At 35.6% G+C, this 19,185-nt stretch overlaps 1 protein-coding gene and 1 pseudogene across 8 annotated transcripts in view; both read left to right on the forward strand.

Annotated features, from left to right (window-relative positions):
• NLGN1 (neuroligin 1) overlaps window positions 1–19,185 on the forward strand; it is an 819,119-nt gene that overhangs the window by 575,398 nt on the left and 224,536 nt on the right. The gene's annotated exons all lie outside the window — the stretch shown is intronic.
• LOC123643228 overlaps window positions 15,204–19,185 on the forward strand; it is a 144,420-nt pseudogene continuing 140,438 nt past the window's right edge.

Consider the following 19,185-nt stretch of genomic DNA (forward strand, 5'->3'; position numbering starts at 1 on the left):
GTGTGTGTGTGTGTGTGTGTTTGTGGGTGGTGAATAGGGTTGGCGAGAAGCTGCTGTGGGGCTTTGCAAAAGGATTTATTTGCCCTAAGAATGAACTCTTAGAAGAGTTCTGTATCAGTTAGCTTTTGCTGGCTTATGCTGTGGTAATAACCTCTCAAATCTCTATTCTTGCAGCAACAAAGATTGTGGTTTAGCTGTGCTTCTGTTCCATTTCTTCTTCACTTCTGCCAGGCAAATGCCAGGTAGAGGGAAAAAAATCAATGGAAGGCCACACAGTATCTCTTCAAGTTTCTGCTCAGATGTGCCATATGTCAACACTCCTCACATCCCACTGCCCAAGGCATGTCACAGGACAAAGCCTGATATCAGTGGGTGGGAATTATATTCCCTCCATGCAGAGGGGCCCTTTATAATAGGCATTTAATTCTGAGGAAAATACATAAAGATTAAGGCAGGTAGTGAAAACTCCCGAGTGCTCATTGCCCCCACCTCATCATTTTCCTTTCTGTGTTCTCTTTTGTTTGTTCTTCACCTATGTCTTGCCCTAAACCCAAAGCAAGAGTGCTTCACTCCTGGCTCTTCAGGCAAGTGCTCAGGTTTGCTTGTACAAGTAAGCCCATAACTAAAAGAGGAGAATATGTCCTGAATGTGTTAAAAAGGCTGATCCTCACTCTATCGTACAGATTGTGCTCTGTGGACTTAGGGAGAAATGCACATTAATGTATGGCAGGAAAATCAGGGGCACAGTTTCCCGATAATCACCTATATGATTAGAAATCAAATGTCTGCATGAAACTTAGGGCCCTTTCACAATCTTGTGTGTACAGATAGTGTTTCCTAGAAAGAGGTACAAATAAAACTTCTCAAATTAGAGACTTTACTTCTTTTTTATTGGTTGAATTTCTGTCATTTATTCAATCATTCATTTAACAGTATTAAGCATCTGCCTTGTGTTTTATTCTGTGCTTGACTATGAAAGATGCTAAATAACTATTGTTTTAGTCAGCTCTGGCTGCTATAACAAAATACCATATACTGGGCGACTAAAACAACAGACATTCATTTCTCACAGTTTTGGAGGGTGGAACTCCAAGATTAAGGAACTGGCAGATTTGGTGTGTGGTAAGGGCCCACTTTCTGGTTTATAGACAGCAGTCTAATTACTGCGTCCTCACATGGCAGAGAGAGGAAGCAAGCTGTCTTGGGATTCTCAGGAAGACATTAATCCCATTCATGAGGGTTCCATCATGAACTCATCTAAAATCCTAACTGCCTCCAAAAGACCCCACCTCCTAATACTACTACATTAGGGAGTAGAGTTTCAACATGTGAAGTTGGTGGTGGGAGAAGGGAGAAGAAGCGTTCAGTCCATGACAACTATTAAGGAAAATATCTAATAGTTATTGTTTATTATATGTCAGTCACTATGATAAATGTATTACATGATGGTTTATTTCTTTTCATCTTTACTAAATCCTAAGAGGTAGATACTATTGTTTTATAGTAGAAGAAAAAAGACTTAGAGAGACCACATTACTTAGTTACATTCACTCAGCTAGAAAATGGTAGATTGGGGGCATGAATCCTGGTCTCTTTGACTTCTAAGCCCACAATCCTACCCAAAAAGTACACATAATGGTATATTCCCTCAAGAACCTTGTTCTCTAATTGGCAGATGAGTGGAAGTAGAATTTCTGAATATGTAGATAAAATATGAAGCAGAAAACAAAATATTGTATTTATAATCTGAGTTCCACAGATGGAAAGAGAAAAGTAAGAGTGAGTAATTCTGATAGGCAACAGAGGCGAACATGAGAAACCTTCACTGAGTAGACAATAGCTCAGCTAGACATAAAGAATAAGTAGGAGTTCAATAGGCAGAGAGTATTTCTGGCTGGAACAAAGTCACAGAGATGTGGCCATGTGTAGGAAACAGGGCAAGGGTCTGGGTGATTCTGCATAAAAGAGGATACCTGATAAGGTTAGAGAGAAAGTTGGAATCACAAAAAACCTTGATCACTATACCAGTAGAATCTGGACATTGTTAGAGGTCAATAGGGGACTACTTCCCTTATAAAGCAGTATCAGCTTTTTTGTGGGTATTCTAGGGAATGTGGAATGACAGCTTTAAGGATGACTTATAAACAATAGTTCAAAAACAATTTTAAAATCAAAACATAATACTGCTGAAGACAAACTCTGTAATGCTTCAGGCCAACTCATTCTCTGAAGTTCAAATGAGCATAAATGCAATTAGCCATTTGCTCCCTTAAAATGAGGGTAGATCTGTCTAATGCATATTGTAATTTGCCAATTGCACATAAATCATGCCTGAAAATCACAAGTTATGTAAAGGGACAGTCCTTCCAACATGTTAATCCCAAATACTGACACTTTTCCCCCCAAAATACTGTTATCTGAGTTTTAAAATAAAACTCCTTTCAGTTGAATTATATATTATAGAAATGCTTCAGGAATAATTATGTTAAGGCATCTACACTTAATATTGCCTGTTCCATTACACTACATGGCTTTCTGACTTGATTGTCTGTATGGTCTACATATAGTCACAATTCTTCTTATGACAAATTTTACATAACGCCTGAATTGCTTATTCATTAAATATTTTATAGCAGGTAAAATGCAGAATGAAAAACTTGATTTGGTGAATTAAAGTTGGGCTTCATCAAAATTTCTTGTTTCTGCATGAAAATTGATGAGTTTGTTGCTGATTCATTGCATTTTCCATTCAGAAGCATTTTATTTAGTGCCATTAGGTTACCGTATAAAATATGAAAGGCTAGAAAAATTAATACCATGTCTCTCTCAAATTTGATGATGGGATAAGAAGGTAGAATCTAAATCTCAGCCTTCAAGGACAAAAAGGGATTTCTTGCCTGATTCAATTACTGCTCAATTTGATAGCAGTAAAGGAGTTAAGAGCATCTCTCCTATAATTTGGCTAGACTTTCATTATAGAAATAGAACACATTAACAGGAAACCATTAAACACAATTTACGTGTGAATAGCCCCCTCAGTGGAAGCTTAGTTTCTGCCATCTGCAGGATAAAGTAAAGGTAACTGTTTCACATCAATTACCAGTCTCTGTGGGCAACATAGTTTTATTAACTCTGTGGTCGAAAGCATTCATATTTATATTTTAAGAATGACACAAATCTATTCTTTTCAATATTAATCCATGTCCCACACAATTACTGCCCTGACATTTATTGGAGTAATAAATTGGCTTTAGTGTTTGTTGGCTTTTTCCCTTCTTTCCATCATCCTGCTTTCCTGTATTGTTTAATGTGCTTTCATTTTTTAACTGACTGGAGGGAAGATGTTTCCAATTTTAAATTAGTGAATGTAACCCATTTATTTTCATTTTTTCGATACTCCCTAAAAGGAAAAAAAAAAGTATCTGTATTCAAAGTTTCAATTCAGAACAAACAGTGATCATAAAAACAAAATGCAAACTAGCTTTGAGGTTTAAAGCTTTTATTTATGGTGAGTCTTAGTTTATATTCCTTGGATACACAAATATACTGAAATGGTTGTTAAGTTTATAATTGTAATGAAGAGAATTGGGTTCAAGTATAGACTCTGCTTCTTTCTTTCTCTGAATCTACAGGGCTCTGTCAGTCTTCTCACTTTCTCCAAGTCTTATTTCCTCATCTGTAAAATGGGGGTACTAATACCTACCTTTAGAATTATTCTAAGGGTGAAATAAAACATCACATATTCAATAGTATTCATGGAATCTCACATTGGGTCAGACACTGCTCTAGGCAAAAATTACATCAGTGAATAAAACCTATTATAGAAAAATCCTTCTCTCTAGAAATTTATGTTTTTATCATATAAGAAAACAAAATGTAATTTTATGGTATAGGTTCTCACTATTCCCAGATATTTCCAGCCTATAACTATAAAATGAGATGACATTTCTTTTAAATACCAAATTTTGATAGATATAGGACCAGAACTTCTCAAAGCTTCCCTCAGTACTTCTCAGAGTTCCCAAGGAACAGTCTGATGTAAGGTCAGAGAATTTGCTCAGGTTCTCTTTTTTTCTCTCCCTCCTCAGGCCACCATGACAATGAGTCCGTGCTGCTAAACTTGTGCAGCTGAACTTGTGCTTGACACAGCCCTGTGCACTTCTCCAAGGTACCCCTCACCACCCCCTCCCGTACTTACACCCCAGCCTCAGGATGTGCCTAGTCCACATTGCCCTACATATTGCCCTGGACAGAAAAAATAATTTTATACACAACTCCATTTTTGATGAGGTTCATTTCTCTAGTTCTTATTTTCTATCTTTTTAATCTTTTTTTTTTTGTATGAATGACTGTGAGAAGTCTCAATGACTTCAGAAAAAATACCATTTCCCACTCAAAACGTACATGCTCTTACCTTCAGCTTCTGACAGAATAATTAGCAGAAAATAAAAAAGCAACTTCTATCATTCATTCTTGACTGACACTGGCTGAGGGGTATTTATTGCCTAGTCTGTACTGTTTCTTTACTGTTTCTTCTCTAGTGGAGGAGTTTTACATGTTCTACCAATTCTTCCTGAAGTCCTTGCCTCAGCTTCTTAGCTTTTGAAACTAACTTCTTGAAGATTTGCAGTCTATCCTCACCATCATAGTTTCAAAGAAATTGGAGTCAAGGTTTGGTCATAGCTTAGCCCTAAGATGATAGCAGCAGAAGGTCTACTCCCTTTTATTGATCCAGTTCCAAGAAAGACTGCATTCTCCTTGTCATATTCAATAATTTTTTTGTAATAAGGTTGAGATTGTAGATACCAGTTTCAAAGGATATAGTAGAGATTCTAGATATGGATATAACAGTTAAGCAAGAGCTCTGCATTTCTTTGAGGATTTTTCATCTGATGTTAAGTTGCCAAAGCAGATTATAAAGCTCAGGGCAGTAAAAGTGAATCACATAGTGAGGAAGGAAAGCAGGTGCTGTATTGATATTTATACATGGGCAATAAAGGCATCAAAATTGTCATCTTCAAGCATAAAGAGAAGCTTTTGCAAAAATGTGAGAGGATAGTAAATTCAGAAATGAGAGTAACTTTAAACTGTGATGTGCGTAACAGGTGAGGTCTTTCAAATAACTCCTCCAAGTTTTGCATAAAGCCCTGCATCTTGAGTGAGTCCAATTCTTGGTTAAGGTTATTTTCTTTGGGATGATAATAGACACTTGAGATTCTGAGTGTTCTTGAATAAAGTCTTTATCCTAGCAGTCTTCACACTTTATTTCTTTGTAAAGAATTTGAAAGATACTAATGTTGTATGATTTGCAAATGACTGTTTTTCCCCTCAAAATAACAATGTGATTGAGTTTAAGTGTAATATCCTCACAGTTGGCTTAAAATCATAAAAATGAAGAAAATAAAACATAAAATAACATTTTAGGCTAACATAACAGTATTTTATTGACCAGAGGTACTTATTTCAGTGAGTGAAAATTCATCTTCAGGAGGATCAAATTCAGTACAATGGTGTCAACTTCAAATTACCTAATAGGTTATCTAGTAATTGTTTAAAATTATTTCTGATTGAATAGAACTTAAAATTTCAGACTAATGGACAGAATCCAAGCGTATGTGATACTGCAAATACATTTTTAAGCCAGAGAAAACATCAGTGAACTCTCCGTTTTTCTATTCTCATCTTGAATGTAGTATATTTTAAAGACCCTATTAATATTACAAACATATGGTTGATACTGTTATATGTTTTAAGTGAATTGAAACTTTATCCAAGATTTTACAAGTGCTGAAGAGTTAGTAAGCCAGTTGATAGAGGTTTCCAAATCGAAAACAACCCAAGCCCCATGGAACATGTAAAAATAAAAAATAACAAAATAGCCTTCAGATATTTTAGAATAGGTAAGCTACATTGTTGTGTGTGAATAAGCAAACATCTGATTTATCCCTTTTTTCTTACATGATAAACACTAGACTTCATAATACACAAATTTTAATTTTTTTTCTATATCATCCCAACCTGCCTTTTTCAGATTCACCCATATTTTGCTTAGGCTTTAGCCACATCAGGCTATTGCTTGTCCTTGAACCAATCTGTATTGTTCTCTCCCTTTTCACCATCTGGCAACATTCTACTTATTCTTCAAGGCTCTATCTAAACATTGCCACTTTAGAAAGAAACAGTCACCCACCCTCACTGGGTACACTTGCCACGTTCTTCTATTAAATATTTATTACCGTCTCCCATTTGATTACGCTGCACTCTTCACACATATCTCACTCATTAAATCTTTAGTTAACAGGAGAAGGAGACCATGTTTCATCTCTCCCCTTAATCTCCGGTAGCATGTTGTAAAAGATAGAGGGTTTGGAGCTAGACAAACAAGGCAGGATTTTGAATCCTAATTCACAAGTGCTATGTCCCACAGCAAGTCATTCAATCTCTCTGACCCTCTGTTTGCTCATTTATAAAAGAAAAGTAATAATCTATTGCTCAAATTTGTTATGGCAATCAAATGAGATACCAGGTAAAACACTTGGCTCAGTCCTTGACCCTGAGTAGAAGCTTGATAAATAGTGATCATGACTCTTGAGGGAGGGGTATGAGAAGAAAGGTGATTTCCGAGTCCATCTGGGTGGCCATAAAAGTGCCAATGGGCTAATACCACAGAAGAAAGCCTAGCGAATAAACTGAGTAGCTAGAGAAAATCTCCACCAACTCACAAATCTGGGTGATTTTCATACAGACAAAAGCATAGTATTAGTTACACCGTGTCTTGAATGGTGGTTTTATCTTTATAAAGTATAAGTTATATTTTTCTATAGTTATTCTTACAGTGTTTATGATAAAATATAATAAGACATTATTTTATTTTTATGGTTATCAGTTAAAAAAGAGCACATTATTTTCTTACAGAATCTATTTTCGAATTATATGCTGTGTTTCTTCATCAGTTTGGGCTGCCATAACAAAATAACATAGCATAGGTGGTATAAACAACAGAACTTTATTTCTCACAGTTCTGGCGGCTGGATGTCCAAGATCAGAGTATCAGCATGGTCAGGTTCTGGTAAGAGCCCTCTTCCTGGCTCTCAGACTCTAGCTGTGTCCTCTCATGACAGAGAGTAAGAGAAAGACAGAGAGAAAGGCACTCACTAATCCCATTATGAGGGCCCCACCCTTAGGACCTCATCTAAACCTAATGGCCTCCCAAAGGCCCCATCTTCAAACATCATAATGGGGATTATGACTTCAACATATGAATTTTGGGGGAGCACAATTTAGTCCATAGCACTGTGTATAAAAAGATTTGAATATTTAATCATAGAATCAATATAACTATAGATATTAAAGGGAATTAGTTTACAATTAGCCAAAGTCCCTTATTTTGCTGGTGAGAAAGCAGAAGACAGGAGGGGTTAGATGGCTTGCCCAAAGTCATTATACCAATTAACAGATAAAATGGAAGTAGAACTTAGATTCTCTGATTCTTTATCTAATCTTTTCAGCATGTGAACAGCAGATAAAGCAACACATGCAAAAACCACTAAAAAAGCACATGCAGAGTGAGAATAAAGAAAATAGAACAGAAACTTTTAGAAGAGGAAGAAAAAAAAACATGACTGAAAATGATCATCAAAGGGGTAGCAGGAGATTGGAAAACAGAAGAAAATAATGTCTGAAAGGCAAAAGCAGCCTTGAAGGAATAGCAGATAAGACAGAATTCTATATAAAGCAGCAACATAACTAACATCCCAGGAGTTAGAGTGTACAGAGTTGGGTTGCAATAATATGTCTCCAAGTGTCCTGAATAACTAATAACAGTTCCAATTTGAGTCTAAATTGTTTTCACCCTAAGATTCAGACATAATTGGAAGCCTAGAAATGTCAGTTTGCCAGAAGACCTTTAAAGTGGAAGTTGAAGAAACTTTTGGGTTACAACTTTTTCTAAAGTAAAAGAGATTGGAAGCATATGGGCCAGAGTGTTAGCGTACAAGTCCAAAGACAGCACAGCAAGAATTACTTGGACTACCCTATGACCAGATCCCTATGGAGTCATGCCTGACTTGCACAGCATTGTAATGAAAGAGTAAGTAAATCCTGAAAAGAGCTGTTTCATTATAATGACCAGGGACATTGACTGTACAAGACATCAGCAGCACTGAACCCGGCAACCATCACTGGAGCTTGTTTTCTTGGCATAGGGAGTAACTCCCTCAATATCAGGCATCAGCAGACAGGGAAGATGCCAGAAGAAATGACAGCACTCTCTGTAGATTGGGCTGCTGTTTTTGCCATTAGAAACTACAAAGAATATCTCCATTACAGGCCTCAGCAAGAGAGGAGGAATTACCTGAAGCCACATAGCAGCCAAAAAGACTGTCTTACAAAGAACGGTGGAAATTCCCAGGCCCAGAGAGAGGAATTATTGCTAGAGATTTATTTTGCCAGGAGTATTGGATTGGGTTGGGGAGAAATCAGAAATCAGAAAGGGGAAAAATAAAGGAGAGTTGAACCAGAAAAATATTATTAGGGGACTTATTTTAGTATAGGAGACAGGGAAAATGACTGATATCTTGGAACAAAAGATGCAATTCTTGACAAGAGTATGTGATCATGTGCTGATATTAGAGAAAAAAAACTATACACACAGAACAAAATCTAATCAACAGGTAATTAACTTTTACAAAGCTGCTAACACCATTGTTAGAGGCCTTGCGAACCACAGGTGCTTATATTTTGACAGATGAATGCAGTTGAACAGATGTAAAGCCTATAATATGGTTTTATACTGTATTTAGCTTGTTTTCTCACCTTCCTTTTAGCTGTTGTTGGGTTTATGGCTGCTTATTCTTCATTATTGTCTAGGACTTTAACAGATGTCTGCAGTTGCTTTTTGAACATTTTCTTCAAAGTTAGGTTTATGAGGCACACTTATATACTTTAATCACTGAGATGTGTATAGTAAGTAATTTATTTGACAGCCTGTCAATGTTTTTTAATGAATTGAAAGCCATCCGTGTGATTTGTCTCTTTAGTAGAATCATAGGGATTGGTAGAATTTGTGGTCATTTTAGGATGGATTTGTTGAGAAAGTTCTATATGGCTTTTCAAGCAATGAGATTCCACAAGTACATCTAGAAACATTCTTAACACAAAATTGAAATTGCCTTTAGAGAACATTATACATAAGGTTGTTTAGGTCCCTGAAACAGTCAAGTGGTGCTCATTGGTTTCCCCATTTTTCACTTTCTTCTGCAACCTCATTTGCATGCTAGAAAGTACAGGATTAGGTATCACCTTTCATTAAAGTAGCCAAATACTTCTGTGTATAATCTAGATGACTATAATGTGGAGTGTGTGTGTTAGCATGTTTTAAAAAAATAGAGCAGGCCGGGCGCGGTGGCTCACGCCTGTAATCCTAGCTCTGGGAGGCCGAGGCGGGTGGATCGCTCGAGGTCAGGAGTTCGAGACCAGCCTGAGCAAGAGTGAGACCCCGTCTCTACCAAAAATAGAAAGAAATTATCTGGCCAACTAAAAAAAATATATATACAAAAAAATTAGCCGGGCATGGTGGCTCATGCCTGTAGTCCCAGCTACTCGGGAGGCTGAGGCAGTAGGATTGCTTGAGCCCAGGAGTCTGAGGTTGCTGTGAGCTAGGCTGATGCCACGGCACTCACTCTAGCCTGGGCAACAAAGTGAGACTCTGTCTCAAAAAAAAAAAAAATAAAATAAAAATAAAAATAAAAAATAAAAAAATAGAGCCAAATCAATAAAAATGCATATGTATTTCTTTTGGAATATAAGAAAGAAAAACTGAGAAACAACCCCAAATATAAATAAATATTAGCTAATACAGTGAAGATCACAACTGTTTATTGCATCAAAAATGAAAACTTCTAAATGTCACAAAAATAGAGTATTAATTAAATTAGGTATTCAATGCCACCAAAAACAAGCAGCAGTAAAAATACATATATGTTGTTGAATTTAGGCAAGCACTGTGTTCTGAATATATTGGTATATTACACAAATAGATTACAAAATTATGTGTATATTATTGCTATGGTTTGAATGTGTCCCTCAAATTTCATGTGTTAGAAACTTAATCCCCAAATTCTTATGTTGATGGTATTTGGAGGTGGGGCCTTTGGGAGGTAATTAGGATTAGATAAAGTCATCAGGGTGGAGCCCTTGGGATGGATCCAATGGCTTTGTAAGAAGAGAGATCTGAGATGACAAGCATACTCGAGCCTTCTTACCATAGGATGCCCTCCACCATCTTATGATGCAGTGAGAAGGCTCTCACCAAATGCAGCCTCTCAGATTGAAATTTCTAGCCTCCGGAACTGAAATAAATAAATTTATTTTCCTCATAAATTACTCAATCTGTGGTATTCTATTACAGCAACAGAAAATGGACTAAGATAAGTATGATTTTATATTTTGATGCTAGTAAACACTTCTAAATATAGCTAAAGAAAGGTTGACAGAAAGGCAACAGCATCTTAACAGTGAGTATCTCTGGCTGGTATAATTATCAGTAACTTTTGTTTTTCTTCTTATGCATTTGGGTTTTTTAGGAAGAATGTGTATCACTTTGTTGCTAAGGAAAATGGGCAAGGTTAGTTTCCACAAAGAGAAAATACCCCAAAGAGCTTTATTTTCTCTTAGCATTAAGTTTAAATTGTGCACATAGGTATGCACTAGAACAAATGATTGACTATAGCTAGAATAATAATGCATAAATAGCAAGCATGATAGAAACCATTTGAACAATATATCTTGACTTTCACTATAATTCGGCCCTCAGGGTCTATGTCACAAGATCGTATGATGAGTTTAACAGTGTTCAATGACCTGCTTCTAGAACTTGAAGTACTACAGCCTTGAGGTTAAAGACTTCCTGTTACTAAATTTTGTGTTCTAATGCATTGCATTATAGTAGACTCTACTCCTCTTGTATTTTAATGCACATTTCTTTTGAAAATTTTGTAAAAAGGCAAGTAACTTGGATGACATAAGTTTGTAGGTCACACATCCATCTGAACCTGTCATTTACCCAAATTACAAAGCCATCATGTGTAATTTGTCTCAATTAGCAATTTTATAGTTTGCAATTAACTTTACTGTTAATTGATTCTTGCTGTAATAAATGCTTGAGGAAGTGAAATGAATATGATATAATTCTTTGTCAAAGAGAAAAATTTGGGGTTGATGTTTGAGTGAAAACTGCATTGCCTTGAAAGGACAAATATTTTGCCTGCCAAAGAATGTCCCCAAATGATTGATGGGAATTTATATCAGCTCTTGTGAAGACTGAAAATTATATAGATAATTTTAGTATTGTTTTACTTTTTATTTTTTACTTTGTTTTCTCGTTAAAAATGTAATTTTACCAAAAGTTTTACACATTGATGTCTACTACTCTCCTTAAAAGATCTAATTAAATGTGCTTTCATAAGGAAATCTATTACAGTAACAGTTTGAGGAAGCCTGTATAAATTTGTAAAGGATTAATTTTATATTATATCTGAGTCATTCACTAATGCAAATGGTAATTTGAAATCTTCGCTTGTTGTTGAATGACTAAATATGCTTCAGTGTAGCAGTTTGTGTTATGCTCTTTAATGGTTAAGGAAAACTTTCAGTTTAAGGATCTCATTATGTTTATGAATATATGGGAGGGATGGGTAAAATGCAATTAGAAAACAATATCAGCAAATTATATGTATATTCTTATATGAATATTTGGAATCCAAAAATAAATTTGTGTTCTCTAATTGGTACTAAAAGCAAAGATTTAGGGATGTGATCTGTATTTTTACATTGTGCAGCAGATTTAAAGTGAGAAATAAATTTAAATTTATATAATCCAGAAAGAGATGAGGTGCTTCATTCCTTTCCCTTAAATAATCTCTTTCCTTGGCTGTTTGCTCCTCTCTTGCTTTTCCTTCTCCATTTCTTGCTTTGATGAACCTATCTTGGCTCTGGTCTCTGGGAAACTAATGGGTTGAGTAGGGTGGCTCATGGTAAAGATGAGAAACTGAAAACAAGATTGTGTGAAATATATTAGTACTGCAGGTCCCCACAAAAGCTGGCTTCTATCTCTTTGTTATCTTTGAACAATGATTTACAAGGACTGGTGCTGGTCAGTGATGATGCATTCATGAGTGGAATGGAAAAAATAGGGCAATGTCATAAAGTTTTCATAAAGCTAACTATATTCAATTTAAGGAATTGTTCTTTCTTCTTTCCTCTTAGGTTATAATATTCTAACTTTTTTGAGTTAAAGTATCATTTTGTATAGCGAAATGATGATGTTAGTCAAGGAAAGATGGTGTGTGTATTTTTTTTTAAATGTATCTTCTGGAGAAATCAATAAGATGGAAATTTTGCCTTGGCCTCCCAGATATATAATTTTAATTTTACTATTTTATGAAACAAAATAATTGTGGAAGTAATGTAATGGAAACTAAGAAGAGAAAGGCAGTTTCTCTTTGCATTCAGGTGAAGATGTGAAGAGGCAAACCTGGGAACTGCCAGCTGCATGGTTCCAGCCTTGTGGATAAGCAGATCTGAGATAACAAAGCTGTCTGCAGAGAGTCAGAGGTGGGGGAGAGGGAGAGGGAAAGTGTGCCAGAAATCACGTTTCCATTTCAGTTATTTTCTCTTTACTTTAGTTACATGAAATAATATACACATATTAATGTATATATACATATATATGTGTGTGTGTGTGTATGTGTGTGTGTATATATATATATTTCTTTTTTGCATGAGATAGTTTCAGTTGGGTTCCTGTCACTTACAAACAAAAATATCCAGATAAAGAAATTTCGGGAAAGGGCAATCTCCAATTCTCTGTCAAGGGCCCCTTAACATTTTCTTTCAAGAGCAAGACCAGCAGTAGGATATAACAGTGAGGATCTTGACCCAGGTTAAAGTGGCACAAGTCTGACAGGAGGGCTCACTTGTGGTTTCTTCTTCCCTCTCCAGGCTCTCAAATGAACTGTAGTTGGTGATCCATACCGCCTTTCCAAATTTCGGATGCTCCATTATCTTTCTGGGTTTCTTTAATACATGTTTGAGGTGTGGTCCTTACTTAGATTTCCACTTGGAATAAATATTCTTTTAATGTCCAACATTACCTGGCAGTCAGTGGGCAGCCATTGGGTCTTTCCTTTTGCTTATTCTGATTGCTTTACACAGAGTTTCCTCTGGCACTGAGTTGAATTTTAGCATATGTTTGTTCCTGTGACATAAATACTCCAGAAAATCCCAGAATTACAAGGTGAAAACGAATACATGAGCATTTAGCTTTTAAAAGTCGTAATTACAGAAATGAGATTGAGGCCTGTATGATTTTAACACATTATTTTTATGTACTTGCATGAGATCATATCCTGGGAATCTTTTGTGAAAATATATCTAGTACTTATTTCCAGTTTTCTGCCTTCCTTTCTTTTTCTTCTAATGACATATAGTCCTATATTTCTATTATTTTAAGGTCAATTAAATTATAAATTTTGCTTAATTCAGATTCAAGTAATATACAGTGTGTAATAAGGCAGATAGAGAATTTATTGTAAATTTATGTTTCTTCACCCTCTTAAAGGGAAAATTTTTTTTACAGAGAAAATTAATAAGTATGATTATTAAGGTGATATCTGACTTTTGAAGGCCTTTAAATCTGCATATGTATGCAATGAATACACTAAATTTATGACATTCAAACTCGTTCTTTGAAGTACCTAGAGTTGGAAAGAGCTGGTAATTATGATTGCATTAGAGGAATAATTAAAAGTTAAACTTTTCAGTCATTCTCATTGACTATACCTCAAATTGAACTGAGTAATTAGGGTTGCACTGATACAAATGAGTATACATCATAAAAATCCTAAGATTCCTTCACAAATAAATCCTGATGGTTAGAAATTTTTTATTTTTTCAGAATTATTTAATAGCCTAAAATCAGAATACATTCCTAATGAATGCTAGAAGGCAAACAGTCTTGGCAGGTGGGCTATCCTGCCTCTCGAAAGAGATGAAGTTCCCATTACCAAGACATCATTTATGGAATAGCTTGTGCAAAATGAAACAAAGAGTCACCTTTCAAACACAGTCAAAAGTACGAACTCAGAAAAGCCAGGAAAGATATCTCTGGGGTCAGTTGTTGAAACATTGCTGGTGGTAAGTACTGAGGGAGAGCTACATGCTCTACCACATGATTGGGGAAACCATGGCTCTAGATTTTCTATTCCAGAAGAATTTTCATTTGATGCAGGATATATCTTTTGTCTTTCATGCAAAATTTCCTAAAATTTTTTGAATCTGCACATTCTGGTTCACTGTTGTTCTTCAAAACCTTAAAGGACCAGAAGGGGGCACAGTGGGGCTTCTGGAGGTGCTGGTAATGGTTTCTTTTAGATCTGGGTGTGGGTTACACAGGTCTATTCACTTTGTGCAAGTTCATGAAGCTATAAACTTAGGATTTGAGTGCTTTTTTCTGTATTTCTCTTAAATACAATTTTACTTTAAAAGAAGCAAAAACCTAAAAGGAAGCTTTACTTATATAAAAAAAAAGTTAGTAGAGGCAGTAGGATCCACAAATGATTAGAAAAGGGAATCACTGAGAAATGAAGAGGACAAGGCAAACAGAATGAAGCAAAAGAAACAACATGCCATTGCCACCTTGTGGGTCCCTGCTGCAGCTCACATTGATTAGGTACCTACTGAGTGCCAGGAATGTTCTCTGTGCTCTATATATAACACCTCTGTTAATTCTCTCCAAAACCTCGTGAGTTAAATAGTATCATCTCCATATTACAGGTAAGCAAACTGAGAGTTCTGCAAAGTTATACGATTCTAGGTTCACAAACCTAGTAACTGCAGGATTTGGGGCTCTGGAGACAGGCTTCTTCTCCCAGGATATGTATGGTATGTTTTGGTAGCTATAGGAACTCCTTCTTTTCAGGCCTCCAAAAATGCTGGCATCTGCTTGCTGTTTGCCAGGGTGAGGAATGGGGTATGGGTAGAATGGCATAGAATGAGTATCAGAAAATCTCAGGGGGATTAATGCCCATTCCTTCCTCTGAGGTGAAAATCCATCATCGCAGTGTGAAGAGGCACTGCTGTTAAATTCTCTGCCCTCTGCAAACAGCCATCTGTCTGAGATCTCCCTGAAGTGGCTGCCGTCCAGGATGACTGTGTTGCTGCAGTCTTTGAGTGGTTGGAGCGCTGTAATGTCTATGTTAATAGCTGGGAAATCGCAGCAGCAGCAGCCAGACCACTCCAATGGAACAATCCGAGTCGGGATAAGTTTGATTGAGCAAAAAAGTCATGCTGACTGTGTGATGAAGAGGCAGAACTGGTAACAGTGACAGGCCCTGCAGTCAGCAGCTGCGGATTTTATGTGAAGGGCAGACTGATCCGGAAAATGGGAAGAGCTGACTGCCAATAACACCTTGGGGGGAGGTTTGTTCAGCACATCTCCTCACTCCTTGTATACTTCCCATCTCATGCAGAAGCTTCGGAAATAAAACACACTTGTATCATCACAGGGTGCAAGTAAGTACATGTGGATAGCAGAGTAGAGAGAAGAGAGAGCTAGTTTTCATTGCAAGAGTCCAAACATGGCAACAAAGCTTTGTCCACTACATCCAGTTCATGGCTCCCTGGTGTTCTTAGAGTCCCTGTAAAAATAACATTGACTGGACCATAGTTAAACTGCCACAGTACAGCATAGGTCATCCATAAATTAGCAAATATTTGGAGGAATATTATGCATTTTGGGGAAACAGGAAGAGTGACCCCATGATTCCTACCAGTACGGTATTTTCAGATTAGTGAGAGTATGCTTATCAAGAAAAGATAACTAAAAATTTAACCCAGTAAGTGTTAACATGCCAAAAGAGTAATGTAAGCAATAAGAACCATAGGAGTAAATGTCTCTCATCAGAAAAAGAGGTTATCTTCTGGGTAGAATCAATTATATTTTAAATAATGAGAAAGAAGCTCAGATTGTGAACACTTTACATTTATGGTCCATGTTGTTATAACAACTCACAGAGTTATACTTTCTGTATCCCACTAAGAAAAATTTTCTCTTTGTACACAGATCAGATCATCTGTATGTTACCCCCTGTAGACTTTCTCCAGAGCATTTCTGAATAGAGTAAAATAAAATAAACAGCCATCATTCAGAGCCATGGAAGACTATAAAGCATTCTATCAGAAGCATTGAATAGGTTGATGAAAAGTCAGATTGCCTACTAAAGGAGCACCAGGAATCAGTCTTTCATAAATACCAATGACATATTAAATATTTTATCTGCTTATTGACTTTATAAAATCACCACTGCTCTATCAATGTAACTGTTATTAAGCAGTTGGCTCTATAGTGATGGCATTTGGGATTTGTGGCATCTTCCACCTTGAAATCTTTAAAATAGAAAATAAATACACTTAATTCTATCAGCATTTAATTGTACAAGCAAAACAAATAAAAATTTAATGTTCACCTCTAAATCAGACCCATAATTTTTCATGAGCCCAGGCTGTTCTTTCTTTAGCTCTTTCCAGCTAGTTATTTCTAACAGTAATAATAATAACAACTGCTATTTAGTATATGCCTGCTGTGGGCCAGAAACTAGAGGTACTCTATCCACATTATTCTACTTAACTACATTTCTTAGTTCTGATTAATCATAAAATTATGTAAAATTTTGTAGAAATCCAGCTTTGAAAGACTGATAGACAAGCACCTAGGCCAAACATAGATTTTCCAAATGAGGTCACTGAGGCTGAGAATGGAAGTATCTAGCCTGTAATCTTTTTGACTTAAAGTTACAAAAGTATAACTTAAACATGATTCAAAAAGTACAAACTAAATTGGAAAACATAAATAAATAAAGAATATGACTACAAGAAAATCAAAATATTCTGTTCAATAAGAGATATTGTGTACAAAGCTAAAAGAAAGATGACAGTTTAAAAGGAGATACAGTCAACATCTAGAATTGATAAAGGAAATTATTATCTAAACTATACAAAGAATGTCTTCAAATCAACAACAATCATGTTAGGGACTTCAAGAGAAAATAGATAATATATGAAATTAAAGATGCAGAAAGAGAAGCCCAAATGGATAACAAGCATATAAAAAGATGTTTAAACCTGCTAGTGATTGCAAAAAAGGGCAAATTAATGTGATGGTATTTTATATCAATCAGACTGGCAAAACTTAGAAAGATGAATAATTATCAGAACTGCTAAGGATGTGGGAAGCTGGGAGTCCTTATGCACTGTTGATAGAAATGAAAAATGGATTAACCATTCTGGAGAAAAGATTATCATTGTAGAGACCCATTTTATATGGTAGCTTAGTGATGTTGCCTACGTGGTAGAGCTTAGCAATGTAAAATTTACCTATTAAAAGAGTCACAAAGAGATAGCAACTTATATTTTGTGGGACATATTTTCTTACAGCATGAGAGGGAAAAGAGACCATTTATGTGTAGCTTTAAACTCTTTACTAGCAATTGAAATCGGAAATTTTTTTTCAGATATAGTTATTTATTTAGGCCTCTATTCCCAGAGGCCAAAAACTATATTAATTATTGTGTTTTAAATATATTTGATACTAATAAGTAGTTTGGGATGAATAAGAGAATAAAACAGTTAAGATGATTTTTAAAATTCTAAGACCCAAGATATACGTATAGCCACAGGGATAATCTTAAAAATGATAAGTAAAAAAAAAAATTCAATAACTGAAATGACAAATATAGCACAAACAGTACTCATATAAATAAAAACAGATAAACATACACCACTACTACATATTTTATAATCATGACTCAAGGCACATATCAAGCATAATAAAGTGAAAGGTGGGGGGAGCTTGGATGACAAAGGTGGTCAGGAATAGAAAGGGGAAACAAATAAAGCTTCAGCAGGGCTTTAGAATACTTATCATGACCACGCACCATGCACTATTAGGAATGGTTAGCCCAATTCTCTGCACTGGAAGTCCAATAAACAAACAAAACCTCTTCTATTACACTGTCTGTTAGCAGCAAAGGCAGAACCTGAAGTGAAGCTGCAAGATATTCTGATCCTAATCTTATCCTCTTCTACATTGCATACTGTTCTCATACTAAATATTTATATAACATATTCATGTTATCAGGATTGTTGTAATTCCATTCAAAGACATTTATTAGGCAGCAATTGTATGTAAAAGATTGATTATCCTAGGTGTTCAAGGACAACATAGCTAGAAGTGTAAGCCAAATAAAGCTTGGCTACATTAGGTTCAGTTCCATTTAAAAAAAAAAAACAAAAAACAAAAAATTCACCTCACCAAGCCATTAAAGTAATATCAATCTATACTGAGGTTTCTGCATAGTATAATACATAGAAGAAAATCCTAAAAATGTTCTTTGTGCAGTTGTCTGCCCAAAGTCTTATCATCTTGGCAACTGCTCTCTCCAAAATTTATTGTTGTGGACTCTCTCAAAAACTCCAACCTCTCTCTCTCATATCCTCTTTTCCAACTTTTAAATTTGTTTAGTTTTTCTTCTCCTAATATAGCTACTTCTATTTAACATTCTGAGCTCTGCAACTCTATATGTTACTAATATCCAAACAGAAGGCTAACAGGTTGGGTTCAGGGGAAAGATTATAAATTCATACACACTCCACAATCCCTTTGGGGCCTGATGTACTTCAGAATTCCAAGTTTTTCAAATTTTAGGAAGAAATTTGGTGTATAAGAAACACTAGTAAGGGGACTGGATAGCTGTAATATCGTAATGATTCATTATTATTTCTATAACAAAACATGTAAATATTCATTCTATATGGCACAGAAACTTATATCATTTCAGGTCAAGTTTTGCCTGAAAACAAATTCAGATTGGCTGAAATGTTGCTGTCAAATTAATTTTTAAAAGCTTAATTTTTTTAAGCTTCTTAGATTATGAAATTGAGGAAGAGGGAATGTGGTCTTGTATATCAATACTTAAGGATCATATTCATGAATTAGTTTGTATAAAACTCATAGATCAGTGCATAGCTTATGATAAAAACATAATGTATGTTGGCTATAATAATTATTAATACAACATATGGCACTAGATAACACATGCATTATTTCATTTAATCCTTATAACCACTCTT

This window comes from Lemur catta, chromosome 1 (assembly GCF_020740605.2).
Source record: "Lemur catta isolate mLemCat1 chromosome 1, mLemCat1.pri, whole genome shotgun sequence".
Taxonomy (NCBI): domain Eukaryota; kingdom Metazoa; phylum Chordata; class Mammalia; order Primates; family Lemuridae; genus Lemur; species Lemur catta.